At 35.7% G+C, this 13,562-nt stretch overlaps 1 protein-coding gene across 1 annotated transcript in view; it reads left to right on the top strand.

Annotated features, from left to right (window-relative positions):
• Window positions 1–5,175: 5,175 nt before the first annotated feature.
• LOC138701664 (uncharacterized) overlaps window positions 5,176–13,562 on the top strand; it is a 148,666-nt gene continuing 140,279 nt past the window's right edge. Inside the window, exon 1 of the mRNA XM_069828797.1 lies at window positions 5,176–5,234. The gene's annotated coding sequence lies outside the window, so the exon portion shown is untranslated. The remainder of the gene's footprint in view (window positions 5,235–13,562) is intronic.

Below are 13,562 nucleotides of genomic sequence, written 5' to 3'. Positions count from 1 at the left end.
AGTAAGTTGTTAGTATCATAGCTTTCGATTCAAAGTTTGTCATTTTGTCGTTCTCATTTGGTACAAGGTGTGTTCTGCATCCGGATAACTGCAACGTATACAGAATTCAAGGAAAGGATTATGGACTATGGCTTGCATTGTTAAAGTTCTCGTGGGATAGGGGAATGATTCAATAAGGGTGTGGCCGTACTGAGAAGTTGAAAGGGGAATAATAAAAAAGAGAGACAGAGAAATGAAGAAAGATGGGTGATGAATTGATGATGAAAGTATTGAAGAAAGAAAGAAATAGGTAAATAGAAAAGGAAGAGAATGAATGAATGAATGAAGAGAAAAAAAGTACGAAGAAAGAATAAAAGAAAAATATAATACAGAAAGAAAGGAAGAAATAGAAGAATTTATAAATATATCGGAAAGAGATTAAAGAAATATAGAATAAAAAATAAACGAAACGATGAGTTGCAATTCGGTACTATAACAACTAGAAGACACTTACAGTAATCCAAGAAGTATATACATGGCTTTAAGATTATTCTCCCTCTATAAAGAAGAGGGTCTACTGATCTGAAGTATTCTTAATATAATAATACTATTTGATTTACTGTAAAGATAAAGGTGTTGCGTATAAAGCAACAGACCACACGAGAGAATTGTGATTGGTGAAGACCGTGCTTTTCGCCACGCCCATTTTTCTTCAAACTCCATGGAAAGTACAGAGATTAACTTTCGTGATACGTAAGTGATGTAGAGTTCACAGGAAGACTGACGTGGTACTCGTAATAAACATGGCCTTATAGTAGGCCTACTTCGTGGATTCTCCAGAATTTTTAATGTTACAGTAAACACGTGTTTTTACAAGTATGAGTGTGTGACGTAAAAGTTATCGATTAGACGCTTATTTATGTTACGTTAGATAAGCGATGTCGATCTAGTTGATTGCTTACTAGGTGGAGCGGTTAATTTGGAGATTTTTGAACATTTCTGAGAATAAAGTGTGTACTGTGCAAACATAATTCGTATTTCTCACACTACAACTTCCCACAGATCCTCGGGGAATCAGAAAACGAGCAAAGGGCTGCTACCTTTCAAAAGCGAAAAGTAGGGACACTTCATATACCGGGTGGCATTTATTTATTTATTTATTTATTTGGCAATCTGATTCATATTAAAATTTGCCACAGAGTATGTGACAATTATTTGATCCTGCAGTTCTTTTTCTATTTTGTATTTATTTCCAAAAAAAAAAAAAAAGCCATCGGCGTAGCTCAGTGGGCTAAGGGCTTGCCTGCCGATTCGGAGTTGCGCTCGGGTGCGGGTTTAATCTTTGCTTGAGCTGATTATCTGGTTGGTTTTTTTCCAGGATTTTTCCCAACCGTAAGGCAAATGTCACGTAATCCATGGAGAAGTCTCGGCCTCATCTCGCTATCACCAATCCCATCGACGCTAAATAACCTAGTAGTTGATACAGCGTCGTTAAATAACGAAGTACAAAAATTGGAATTGTTCCCCTAGAACCGAATAAGAGTCTTGTAACAGACATTTTTGATGTTATAATGCTCTAAAAAATAGGGTATGGTGGGCTCGTGTGGAATGTTTTCTTTGTCAACTTCTTGAGCTTGTCCAAGGATACAGTGGAAAGGAAAAAAAATACGAAGTGAATGTGCAGGAACAGCAACATCAGTAACAAAAACATTAGGATACTGGTCGTGATACATTGAAATAGAATGAATAGGCCTATGACGAGAGATGTTGGTCGTGAGCGAAAAACATGCAGTTTCTCACTGTTGGTTTCAAAGCGGACAGTTGGATCGATGATCTCGACTTCCATAGGCTGTAATTATCTAATTCTAATGAAAAGTGATTCATGCGACTTATGTAATGGATAAACATAAGGCATGAAGTATGACCAATTAAAATAACATCGGTCGGTTAAGGCGCATCCTTGCTGGTCTGAAGTTGCGCTCGGGCGCGAGTTCGATCCCCGCTTGGACTGATTACCTAGTTGGGTTTTTTCCGAGGTTTTCCCCAACCATAAGGTGAATTCCAGGTAATCTATGGCGAATCCTCGGTCTCATCTCGCTAAATACCATCTCGCTATCACCAATCTCATCAACGCTAAATAATCTCATGGTTGATACAGCGTCATTAAATAACCAACTAAAAAAATAAATAACATCGTATATTATTATACTGTAACACATAAGAATAAACAAACTTCAAATAGAAATATAATATAGTTAATTGGGGCCTAATAGCCTACTATTTCAGTACCATCTAGGCCTATATGAAGCACATATTTCAACTGCGTCTACAATGAACCGGTAACCTAAAAATTAGCCACTTATTTTGATTAACTATTGCATTATTCTGTGTTGTACAGGCAAGCTCTCACATTTCTAAGTAAATAATTTTTGTACAGTATCAATCAACCAATCATTATTAAAATTATGGCACTTTCCCGCTAACCTTTCGGTGTTCTTTATTCAAGGTATAGGCAAATTTTATATTTATTCCAAACTCATACATATATTAGGCCTAAATATAGGTAATATATTAAAATCACCGAAAAACCAGATACAATTAAAGTCTAATAACATTTCACTACGAAATAAATATTATTAAACTCTATAAAACAACTAAAATAAAAGTAAGCTATTTCGACTTCACAGATCATTCCAGCATTTCTTTGCTTTCGTTGATCTCTTATTCTTCTAGGTTTGTAAAAATATTAGACCTATTGTAAGAGATAGTTTGGAGCAGGGTGCGAATTAAGATTTCTGATGAAGAGAGGATAGAATCCTAGATGGAGAATACCATACATTAAATTATTATTATTCTCATTCTATACGGCTCAACGCTTGGCAGCACTGAGTTGCTTGTCCTGCATCTTGATTATAATACTAATTATATCCATGAGCAGGCTTAAGATAAGATGTGTAATTCCTAAATTATTTATTGTTGTCAGCTTGCCGGTGATGATAATACATTAATATTATTTTCTTTGCTTACTTTATACTGTAGACTACTTTATAAAGTATGCTCGAATTAAAACAATTATATTTTGTGAGGAAGGGATAGAAGTTATCCCTGGCAGGGATGTTAATATGAATTTATGAGAGGGGGACAACTTTCCAACGGGGGAAATCTTCCCTATCCTCCCGTTAATTCGCACCCTGGCCTGGAGTCGTCCATAGTTTACGGATATTTCTTTAAGCCTCCCATACTCCATCTTATCATTCAATGATTCTGAAGTACTTCCATATGAAAACAACAATGAATTGTAATAATGATAGGCCTATACCTTCTGATTTGTAGTTACTATTAATAATTTCTGATGTTATCTAGTTATGTGCAGCTTTTTGCTCTGGAGTTTGTGACACGTACATACAGTGCGTTCGTAGCTCGGCTGGACCTGACTGGCGCGTCAACGGTAGCTACAGCGCTACTCAGGCGGCAGGCGCGCCAATCTTCACCCAGTCCAAGGCCGCGTAACGGTCCGGCCGAGCTACGAACGCACTGTGTATGGAGTAATTCTCCTAATGATAGCCGGTTTTAGTTATCCCAGAGAATGTTAGCTTTTTATTCTCTTCAGCCCTGTGTTAGACAACCCCGTGGTCGAGATAACACAGAGGTTTTCTCTAGGAGCTCCGGTTCATCTGTGGCATCCCAACAAATTTCTATCATCTTCTCATCGCGGCTGTAGCGTAGACCAGCCTCCTATGCCCCATCCTGGACAACGACTCGGTCGTAAATTGTCTACACAACTGGCTTCATATGAGTAGATGAGAGCAGTCGAGTATCAGTCATTAGTAAAAAAAAATTTCTTCAGCAATTAAATCATTTCATTTATTACTTTTGTTAGTAGGGTACATATTTCTAGCATCTGCATCATGCGGTTATTAGCTTTAAGGTGATTTGGTTCACTGCAACTTTTAATACCATCTAGATTTTCTAGATATAAGGCATAAGAGAAAGTCGAGAGCAGAACTTGTTCTGTGTTAGGTTTATATGAAGTGTTTATACCACTTGTCTTCGTCTAGACATATGGCCGCCATTTTCGTATTCATTAAAGCCCTAGGAGTCTAGAAGTGCGGTTCTATACTGCATTATAAGAGTCAAATGTAATTTCAAGTACAGTTGGATTGAACGTCAAAGTACACTACTGGTCAAAAGTTTTCGATCACCTATCACAACTATGGATTTGTGGTTAAAACAGGGATTTCGTTTTGAATATTCTATCATATCATAATGCTAGAGAGAGAAAATATTTATTTGTTGGTCTATTCAGTTTTTCCTATTTGTTTGTACATTGAAATAAAGTAGACCTATATAGTAAGTTGTTTTCATAGCTGATCGAAAACTTTTGACCGTAGTGTAAGTATTGAACTTAACGTAATATGATTCATTCATTCATTCATTCATTCATAGTGTTCTGCCCAAGGGGAGGTCTTTCACTGCAAACCCAGCATTCTCCAGTCTTTTCTATTTTCTGCCTTCCTCTTTGTCTCCTCATATGATACATAATATATATCTTAAAGTCATTTCAGTAGGTATATAATTATATTATAATACATGCACAGCATTTAATTTTCTTTATTTTAAAATTAGGATTAGTATTTTCCGGGCTAGAGGGCCGTGGTCTGTTGGTAATACAATCAAACGTTTCGTCCACTACACGCCACTGAAGATGTCCACCGGAGTAGTGGACGAAACGTTTCCGACATCCGCTCACGTGTACCACGTCACTGAAGATCTCCACCAGAGTAGTGGACGAAACGTTTGGTTGTATTACCGAAGACCTCGGTCCTCTAGCCCGGAAAATACCAATCCTAATGACGCCGGTCGTGAAAGCCTATATTCTAAGATTATTTTAAATGTTTTCAGTAGGCCTATTTTGATTTTATATCACGTAACGTTGATCTACACTATCTTAAGAATTAGCTATGCATTTTAACTTCACCGGTTGTTGTCAAATCAACTGCTTCAGACCAGGTTGGAACCTCATAATTGACATCAATAAAACATCACTCATAAGACAACTAAGCCAGGAGATAATGGGGATTGGTAGTCAGTTCCTTTCCCCCCCTCCATTGCATATATCGCTGACTAATAACACACTTCACTAATCAACTTAATCAGTAAGAACTGATAATTTTTTCTTAGTTCTCGCATGACACAAGCAGTCGACACCCGTGCCTTCTTGTTCTGTGACATAGCTGAAGTTATTGTGTTAGCAGGTTTGTGTAATGTTAAGTTTTTGTAAGTGTGTAAGCTTGGGGATGAGATGATATTGAGAAAAGTGGGAATGATAGTTATTCATCACTTTCATGGCTGCATTAGTAGCAAGAAACTGTGTATATTCGTGTGAAGATATATTAATTTTTGTACTATTATTATTAGTAACTGCACCTGTTCAATCGAATAGCGCCTACAGAAGAAATTGAACTTCTCAATCAGACTGTGCCTAACAAGTGTATTTTAAATATAATTAATTGCATACGATTGTGTGAATTTTTGAACAGGCCATAGAGAAAACAACGCATCCGAACTTTTAATCTTCTAATATTTTATTAACTATAATGATCTGAATAGTAACTTATTTAAACAATCACTTAATAAAATCCACAATTTTTAAGGAACATCTAAACTATTCAGAATGATATTTAATGTGTATGCTTGGTGTACGTTAAGAAGAGATCAACAAATAAATAAAAACTACTGAACTTTCAGAATCTGATGGAACAATCGACGCATCCACCATATGCTAGATGGTTATAGTTTATAAATTTAATACAGTAGCCTACATTATTAATAACATACCTGCACCTAGCCTATGCGTTGAAAAGTAGTGGGACTTTCTAGTACCACTTGGACATGACATTTTGCGTCTACCAGCATAATTGAACAACTGCATCTGTGTTTAGAAAACAGTCCAACAAGTTTATTTCTCAAATTTACGGTGGTCTTCCATGAAGAGCTACTGTTCATTGTGTTCAGACGTTAGCTAAAGAGAAATTTCCTGGTACCGTCTATGTTCGCTGTCACGCCCACTAACTTAATCTTATCATGGTGGATGCAGCATCTGCCAATCGGGGTGCAGGTATATTACTTTCAGACCTGTGGGGGATAGCCTATGTAAATTTTTTTGTACTTCTCCGCAGTGAACGAAAATAACGTAGTAGATAAGATGGCGACGAAAACATTGCAACGCTCTGTACTCACACGATGTAAATTGTAAGCCTGCCTAAAGATTGTGTACGAGTATCAATATGAACTTATTCAGTCATTGAAAGTAATTAATTACAAATTATGTGTAGGCTACAATAATCGTTCCTCTAGGTTCCAAGCATTTGGTTTCATAGAACATTTTAATACTGAGACACAGTCTCTCTCTCTTTTTTTCTCTCAGCACAGTCGCATATGTAACAATTTAAAATTCAAAGATTGCAAGTCACCGGCTTAACTCATAGGTTAGAGAATTGAACTCGTGCTCCGTGGTTACGCTCGGGCGTGGTTTCGAATCCCTACTTGGACTGATTAATTCCATGAGTTTTTTTTCCCAAGGTTTCCAACTATGAGGAGAATGTCAGGTAATCCCATCTCAAACTCATTTCGTCAAATACCATTTCGCTATCATTAATTGCACTGGCACTAAGTAACCTCTCAGGTGATACGACATCGTTTATTTATTTATTTATTTATTTATTTATTTATTTATTTATTTATTTATTTATTTATTTATTTATTTATTTATTTACTTATTTATTTATTTATTTATTTCGCTAATAATTGTAACATAAAATATAATATAAACAGAAAAGACTTTAGCTCGTCCCTGAAATAATAAATAATAATTATTATAATAATGAATAATAAATAAATAATTAATAATAATAAATAATAATAATTAAATAATCAATTTAAAATGATAAGAAAACCGGGTTGAAAATTAATGTTTTCTTCAGGAATCAACAGAGAGAGAGAGAGAGGAAATTTCAAAGAAGAAAAGAAGGCCAAACAAAAATGTGATGCAACAAAGCAACAAGTAAATGCTAGGTATAAATGTAACATACATCTTCTATATAATATTATTGCATTTCTGTCAGAACGATTTATACAGGGTGAAAAGTAATTAAACCGACAAACACCGGGAAGTTGTATGGGACATCAATTTTAATGTCATATTGTGCTGTGAGACACTGTTTCGCGAGGACTGCAGATCTTAATGTAACACAAACCATTGCCATGCTTTATTGCTTGAGTCTCTTATAAAACATTTACACATCAAAATCACTGCAAAAGATGTTAAAAAACATTTACACACCAAAATCACTGCAAAAGGTGTTCAAAAATACCTTCATTGATCTGTACACAAAGGTTACATTGGCGGGACATAAATTGCCTGATGCGGTGAAAGACTTCAGGATTATCGTTTATTTCCCCCGCTGCAGTAAATATTCGCACTGCCAGACCGGTTTAATAAAGCACTGCACTAGGTCAAGACGTACAACAAAATGTGAATTTGTAGAGTCGTCATGAACTGAAGAACGCATACATCTTCTGCCGGTTTAATGCAGCCTCTGAGGAAAATATGACATTACAGAAAACCGTTTGTTTGTTCCATACAACCTCCCGAAGTTTGTCGTTTAATTACTTTTCACCTTGTAGAATGTAGGCCTATCACTAAATTTTTCCTACGACTACCTTAAAATTACTTAGGAAAAGTAAACGTTCCTGGATACCGAGAAAATATCGAGCAGAGTCAACAGCAATTTATGAAAATGAATAGTTATAAAAATATGTCGGGTGCTTTGAGTTTGTTCGGTTTCTAGACCTATGCTTTATGCGAATGCGGGAAACAACATAATAAAGTATAATAAAATCCTTATGAAACACAATGCCTGAAACAAGACAATGCTTTCCGTGAAAAGAGACTTGTCTTCAACATGCAGACTTCTGATTTCAATCAAAGTTACTCAGACGAATTTGTTGCCAACTGCAACCAAGCAAGGAGATTCTTCGCAAGAATGTGTAAGAACGAATACCTGGCGCATTAAAACGAATCCTTTCGGTTGAAATATGGAAACATTCAAAAGACTCTGTCCATTCAGATGGGAACTTCGACGTGAGATTGGTATGAAAAAAAAAAATGAATGTCGGATGAAACTAACTACAAAGAATAGAAAAGCGATTCAAATATTTGACAGTTCCTTCATGAAGAGTGCGTAGGGCGTTCATGACTCAAATTAATATGCATTAAATGAATCTCAAAACCACGACCTAGGCATTTATAATGAATACTTATAAAATAAATAATAACATTACAGGACTACTAATAATGTAGTCTAATAGACCTGGAGTAAAACAGCACTCTCACCGTTAACTCACGCTTACAGTAAGTTACAAAATACATTTACGGTTCATATACGGTAGCTACGAAAATAATAATTTATAATGGTTTCAGTTTCACACATTCTTTTGGTAATTACTTTGGTTTACTCACATAATACTTTCCCTATTAACTCTAGGAGGCATTAAACAAGTAGGCCTACAATAAAGTTCCCATTTTCTGAGTTAATGAAAAGGAGAAGTTATATGAATTTTCGAGAAACATGGATAATCCAATTTAATAATGAATTCTCTTCTATCCCTGCTTACTTCTGTTCCATAATCTGCAGTCATCTTACCCGAGTATCCTTTTTAGAATTTCTCAATCTCAATTTGTTTTATTGTCAGAACAGTTTCCTCATATTTCACAGTAATGCCAAGATAGTACATAATATAAGAACAGAATTGCAATCCAAAGACTGAAATAAACCAATAGCGAAATTACAAATTTCCACTAGTTCAGCTATCGGCTATATTATTTCGACTTGCCGATAATAATGATTATTAGTTATGTTTGGTTTAAATTATTGCAAATACTTAATAGAAGCATGGCATGAAGTGAATGCAGTGATGCGGTGTTGCGAGCTGAAATAGAGTAATCCATGCACAGATAATCGGAAATTTATTTCACTGTGCAACGTGTCAGGTTGTTAAAAAAGAATCATTGTTGCCAGATTTATAGAGTCTTGCTTCTGAAACTTTTGTATTTTACAGAAACATTTTAAGGGACGTTTAAGGAAACTTTGACACTATATAAAAATGAAAAGTAATCATTAGGGGGCGGATGTTGATGACCTAAAAATCTACTTAAAATGATCATTAAAATGCCCTTAAAATAATGAAAAAATGACATGAAATTAAAAGAAAATGACAGTTAAATATTATTCACCGTACTCGTACCACAACTTCTTAAAAATTAGTCACCTTGTTTCAATGACTGCCCTGCAAATCTCGGAGAGAGGAGGCAACTTCCTGGACTTTGGCTAAGATAAAGGGAAAGAACATGCAACAAAATGAAGGTTTTAAGGGAAAACTATAGATTTTAATGAGGATTTACAATGTGTTTCAATCAGGGGTGGTCCATGTCAGGGCCTTCATTCTCCGTCTCCTCCTCCTTCCGCGCTTCACTTTTGTTACCAGATCTTCCAGATGAAGGAGTGTGATGACAAAACAAATTGTGGGCGCAGAGTGCATTCTTGCAAACTTTGTGTTAAAAATACTCTCTACTACAGTAAATATCCCTTCCGAACCATGTTCAGGACGCAAGTCCTGTCCAGGACATGTTGAAAGTTTCCTCCTTCCAAACATAAATTCTAAAGACACCCTCGTACCGACAAAAGAACAGTAGCGGTCAAAGTTCTCACTTAAACTATGCTGCTGTCAAGCATTTTATATTACTTCCATTGTGTGAAGTAAAGCCTTAAGTGTAATGAGGGATGAACTTTAGAGTCTGTTCCAAACTATAAAACTCAAACTACACTCTTCTTCACTTTTTCAGTAGGTAATTACCACTTACCTATTTGGTTAGAAAATGATTTAACAGACCTATCGGTAAAGGAGAAAGTAAAATGCATTCCAAATGATCTAAAAGTTCTTCGAAGTATTAAAAATGACCAAAAAATGCCGAAAAAAAATATAAAAATGACCTATTTAAAAACGTCAAAAAATGCAATGTAAGAAATTACTTTTTTACGTTGATATTAACATAGAAAGAATTTATATATTAATAGGCATTGTCCTAATGTGAAAAATAAGAAGATGACTTTTCATCGACACCCGTCCCCTAATAATCATTTAATAAAGCAACAGTATTTTGAAGTATAATATCTTTGTTGTATTTAAAGCTGTGCTTAAATTACTCTGTTCATTGAACACCTACCGGAATTTATGTAGTTTACAGAGTGGAAGGTATTCAGTGACAGTAACTTCGCAGAGTAAATCCTGAAGATTTTTATATGATTTCGAATACGTGTTCAGAAATCGCCGAATGCAATTCAATGTTTACTTTTCTGACCTAAACTGTTCTCGCATGCAATTCGAGTGCGCCCCTTGCAAAATACACCGATTTCACCTTTTAACAAAACTTATCCTGAAGGAAGGGTGCCGATAAATTGCAAGAATATATATATATATATATATATATATATATATATATATATATATATATATATATATATATAGAGAAGATATAAAAATTCCAACCTTACTTGCTTGGCACTGTTGGAGCAATGACTTATGATGAAATCCGTACTTGTCATACCTACAAAGCTGCCTGAAAAGTTGGAGAATATTCTAATCAATATGAAGATTCTTAAAATATGTTTCTGTGAAAATTATATCTTTAAGAAATGGTTTTGTGAGAAAAAGATATTGTTGTATTATTTCCGCCCATTTTTATGTGTTTACCGGTATCTAAGATGTCATAGATTTGTGGAAAGTTTTTATTAATTTCAGAAACTCCATATGTCTACCATGTTTAAAATTCCCTCTCCCCCCCCCTCCCGCCAATGAATGATTAAAATAACAGTCAAATTATGCTACAATATCTTACATCTCTTGCAATACAACATCTGTGGCTAAAGTATTTTTTAGAGAAATTTCCTATTATTGAATGAAACTTTTTTTTCTCTCTTGAAAAACTTTTCTTAAATATGTGAAGTTTCTGGATTTCATGATTCAATTACAGAAAAATGAAACAGGAAATCTGAGCAATTTTCATTGGTGGCTAGATTCTGATGACGAACACTGAACAAAGTCCTTGGCTCTACTCAACTAATCTCTGCGTAATTGATAATCATTCTCACTTGTTAGTTTGTGCAAGTATGTCGGCGGGCCCATTCAAAAGATGGCTGTGATCAGCAGTATCAAGAATCGATGTGATCTCACTCTTTTCTATCAGAATCTCTCTGTTCGTTAGGTAACTATCGGAGTTAGACTTCGTCCTAATTTCGTCATCATAATTACACTTCTTTCTTTCATCATCATCATCATCATCATCATCATCATCATCATCATCTTCATCATCATCATCTTCATCATCATCACCTTCGTTTCTTTCACATATATCGGACTTACTTCGATGTAAAATCGGCTGCTAGTCGCCACCGAATTTGGACCCGTGGTATGAGGTCATTAGTTGCTGATAATAGTGCTATGTACCACAGTCTAGTATATACAGTCACGAAGCTGAATATGTAGTAAATATGCATCCATAGATAGTTGCTAATCACTAGGATCGCTACTATCGCCTCATTACAGACAATGCGAAATAGTACCGGCACAGTCTATTGTTCCTAGTAACCTCACAACTCAAGCTTCGTGACTGTATATACTAGACTGTGTATGTACCGTGGGCTCTCCCCTGAGCTCATGGTAGCTCGTGGGATCGGGGTTCGGAGGCTGCCCGCGGAGGAATCTGTATCACGAGGGGGCCTTATGGTATGCACACCATTCCATTCCGGGTAGTACAATGGGCCCATCCAAGCGGCCTACGTGAGAGGACAGTCCCCAACCCATGCCCTTCCACTCAAGGGAGACTAAGGATAGATAGGCATAATATGTTATCAACAGTTGAGAATCTAAAGTCTGAACACTGTTGTGTATGCTATGTTATTATTAACATTGGTATAGAGCTCATAGCTACAAAGAAAAAAACAGCCTGCTGTAACTGTGAACGAAATAACAGGGGAAAGTAGCCATCAATGGACCAGCTAACAATTTCTCATTTTATCTAACAAAGGCAATGCCTTAAAATTCCGTTCATAGGCTTGAACAATTACATTACTAATAAGGAATGATAAAATGAAGTTTAGAGTTACATCCTATTTATAGTTGTTTAAAGATTAGTTCATTTAAAATTCGGCTATTGGTTCAATGAAGGCGACAGGGTTCTATAAATGGACCACCATGTTCCCATGAATGGATCAAAAGAAAAATTGTTTAACAATCTCAAAATAATATGAACAAATAACAAATCATAACAATGAAGAAACATAGATTCGATTAATGGATGTTGAAGTTACTTTAATCCAATTGTAATCGTGTTTTGAAACTGAAAATCATGAAAAACACAGTCCTTATCATTTCAATGCTTTAAAGTTTTAGGCTATTTTAAATTAGCTAATACAGTAGTTAAAAATGTTAGCATACAACTTTAAATTATATGATAGCATCTTAATGATGTGATTGTACATATGAAATTATTTTCTGGAGTATGAGATTATTGTTATACTGTTGATAAAATAGTCTTCCTTTTCAAGACACACGTCACACAAAGTATTTCTTTTGACTACGCCTAACATTTGCACAAGCTTCATGTACCCATTTCCTGCAAGATATACAGTGAATCATTTTCTTCCACGGTTTCTTCATACATGAAACAAAACCAGTAGTCTTGATGTCGATTGCTTCCTGAAGGGAATTGGTTTCCATGAATGATCCATTTTAAAATCCAATCCATTCATGGGAACTCCAGCTGGTCCATCCATAGCGACTTCGCCATTTTCTAATCACACTTCAAGAGCGCTGAAGAGGTTATACAAAATTTATGAATACCGGTATGCAACTAAAAAGGAAGCAGACAGAACACTGCTTCCAGCTATATGTCATTTAATAACTTAAAGTCATTAAGCCAATGGCTCTGTACTTAAAGTTATTTAAAATTATAATGAAAATAACAAAAACGTATCTGAGCTTCTTGTTCGGCCCACATGTTTGCTGCCGCCATCAAAAACAACTCAAGAGTGACATATGCTACACGAGGGAGAAGCCTTGAGGTGACGTTTCACGCACATGCAGTCAATATAACCAAGAATATGGCAGTGGTCCATTGAAAGCAACGGTTCATCGATGGCTACTCTCCCCTAATATTGTACTGAAAGTTTCTAGTAGAAATAAGACAGGCCGATTTATAGTGATAAAAGTGCGTTAAGCTTACAGTAAATCCACATAAAAAAGACATACATCAGTTAAATATCTCCCAGAAAAGACGTCATAATGCAAACGAAAAAGAAGCCAACGCTTCCGCTCAAAAATTACCAGTTGTTTTATTACGTCTATCCATTAACTAATATGAATAGTGGGCATTAGTTATGGTTATGACTATGAGTTACGGTCAGTGACAGCGCCAGAACTTTCAAATTGGGAGAGGGGGGCCGCACTGGGGTGGACACACCAAA

This window comes from Periplaneta americana, chromosome 6, assembly GCF_040183065.1.
Source record: "Periplaneta americana isolate PAMFEO1 chromosome 6, P.americana_PAMFEO1_priV1, whole genome shotgun sequence".
NCBI lineage: Eukaryota > Metazoa > Arthropoda > Insecta > Blattodea > Blattidae > Periplaneta > Periplaneta americana.
The sequence above is the reverse complement of the archived record's forward strand: the minus strand, read 5'-3'. Positions and strand labels throughout refer to the sequence as shown.